This window comes from Pinus tabuliformis, chromosome 3_2 (genome assembly GCF_031772625.1).
Source record: "Pinus tabuliformis cultivar Carrire ecotype Pingquan chromosome 3_2, CPIR1, whole genome shotgun sequence".
NCBI classification, from domain to species: domain Eukaryota; kingdom Viridiplantae; phylum Streptophyta; class Pinopsida; order Pinales; family Pinaceae; genus Pinus; species Pinus tabuliformis.
In genome coordinates, this window is record NC_142302.1 from 58,509,680 (window position 1) to 58,512,244 (window position 2,565).

The 2,565-nt window shown below is 39.3% G+C and overlaps 1 pseudogene; it reads right to left on the bottom strand.

Annotated features, from left to right (window-relative positions):
• Positions 1-890: 890 nt before the first annotated feature.
• Positions 891-1,506, bottom strand: LOC149179805 (calcineurin B-like protein 2 pseudogene; annotated as a pseudogene).
• Between the last annotated feature and the right edge of the window lie 1,059 nt (positions 1,507-2,565).

Here is a 2,565-nt window from a genome sequence, read left to right on the forward strand (position 1 = left end):
TTCATGGAAGGACCCTGTTTCATATTTAATCTCGAAATGTTGCCAACAACATCAGCCTTCACAAGAGCCATAGCAGCGCCAAACTTGTCAATGACTAGTAACACAAACTTGCAGGCATCCAAGAATGGCTTCGTCTGTATATCACCATCGGCAGACTTCACGTGAGGTATGGCCTCCAAACAAGGAGTAAAAGTAGTCTTCTCCTTATTTGTCTGACAGAGGGACAAAATGTCAAGAACAAACTTCGTTTTCACTCCATCATTTGGTTCTTGCTCAATGCTCCTCTCTCAGTGCTACTTTGTAGAGCAAAACCCAGTACTTCAGAGATTCCCTCGTCCCGCACCGCATCATTCAATCTGAACCTGTAAAATATAATAAAAGGAGCACCCGATATACATTCCTTTGATAGTCTATCCTCCTCTTGATTAAAATCCCTGTATACATGCATGAAATGCATAGCCACAAAAGTCTGTTTTAAGAGCTCAATCCGGTCCATCCAATTGACCAGATTGGAAAGCGCGAAGTTGTAGTTTCCAGAGATCCCTACAAAGATTTTGGAAACCTATCAACTCTAAAGTAAACATTTTTAAGTACAGTGTAAATACATACATCGTCACTCTACTCATGAATTTGTTTATATGATTGAATGCAAATTATCTCTTCATGCTGCCGATACTTTTGAAGCAAACACCTCGATAATATTTTCAGCAACCATAATAACTTGACCACTGCTCTTCATCACTGTAACCATCGTAAGAAACCAGGTTATGAAAATTCCTTGCATTTTGAATTGCCCCAGATAGGGACAATGTGGATTAAATCATCAATTGATGATCAATATAGGAAAATTTGTTTTCTGGAAGATGGATTCTCCTGCGATATATAGAGACTTAGTTGACTACTTCATCCACTTCAGAGTAGAAAACAAAACTCGGAAATGTCGTTGTTAAGTTCTTCAAATAGGGTAGAGTCATATTCTTTAACAAAGAAGGGTTTCGAAAAACAAGCTCTCTCCATTCTTCTCTATCAATCCTATCAACATGACGATAATCTGCATCTGAAAATGTCTTATCCAATATAGCTTCAAGAATGTCATCCGTCAATTTCATGTCTGACTCACTCAGGAGGGCTACTATCATCTGCTTTACTTCTTCACGCTCAATGCAGCCCGTTTGCCTCAAGTCATAAAGCCTAAAGGCAAAATCAATCTTGTCTTCGAGGGGTGCAGATGGATGGAAAATGCTAAGAGAGCGAACAAAATCCCCAAATTTCAATCACTCCATTGTGCTTCAAATCAAATAGATAAAAAATTCTATCTGAAAAAAGGTTCTCCTTGGATGTGCTCCTGAACAAAGCTAGCTGGAATGCTTCCTTGTGTATCACACCATCGTTAGTGACAGAGCTACTTAATTTCTTAAATAGCTCATACAAGGCCTCAACTTCATTTACGGAAAAGATTGTTTCAGAAGCCAGCAAAGCCGGATCTTCACATATGCATAACGGCATTCCACATTTGCATTCAACTGTCTGAGAAATACTCAAGTTTCCTCCCACATAAGAGCTTTTTTTTTTCTGATTTTGATAGTGAAATGACTTCATTCAAATCAACTCTAGATAATTTATCAATGGATGCATCAATGCCATCAGAAACTGTTGCATCATCGTCATCTGAGGCCATTTTATCAATGCCATAGGAGTTGGTTTGTGTATTTGCTGAAGATGACTATGTAAAATTGTTGAAGCAGTCATGGCATACTCTAACAGCAGAATGTATTCCAAACTGTGGCAACGGAATTTGCTTTGATGAACAAGGGTGCTTCAGCTGATTCATTGCAAGCTCATCTTGTAGAACACATCTGCCAACTGTTATCTTAGTATCAAAAGCTTGTATGAAAGCGGCATTAGATAATGTGTTTCCAGTGAGACTTCTCCAAAAGCTTTTTGCCTCTGATTGCTGATGATGTTTCAAATTGTGCTTGTAGGGATAGGAGCGTTGAAGTTTGCTGCCTTTGAAGAGCTGGAGAACAAATTACATAATTTAAATCAATACATTAATGATTTCTTCTTCAAAACAGGGTTTTGAAGAAGAATCAATCTCTGATATGAGATGGAGTCTAACAGGACACTCGGTTGGTACACTTGAGTAGAACACGGTGGAATGAAAGCTTGAATCAAGTCAAGCTAGACCGGGACCGAGTTCCCTAAGAGGACCGAACAAGGAAGTAAGATATCTCAAGAGAAATGTCGAAAAGGAACATGAGCCTATTGACACTTCTGAGGTTTAATTTCTGAAGCAAGTTGCTGAGATAAGGCGCAAGACAAAGCCAATAGAGGAAGATGGTTCCTTGAAGTTAAGTTTTGTGCAGGCAACCGTAAAGGGCAAAAGATTTGCAGCTTTGATTGATACGGGGGCTACTCATAGCTTCGTAAGCAGGAAGGCAGCAAGGTCTTTTGGGAAGAAAACAAAGATGGAGAGGGAATGTAGTGCTTTCAAAGCAGTTAACTCTTCCATTAGAGCTGTTGATGGTGTATTGAAGAACACTCAGGTAAAGGTAGGATCATGGT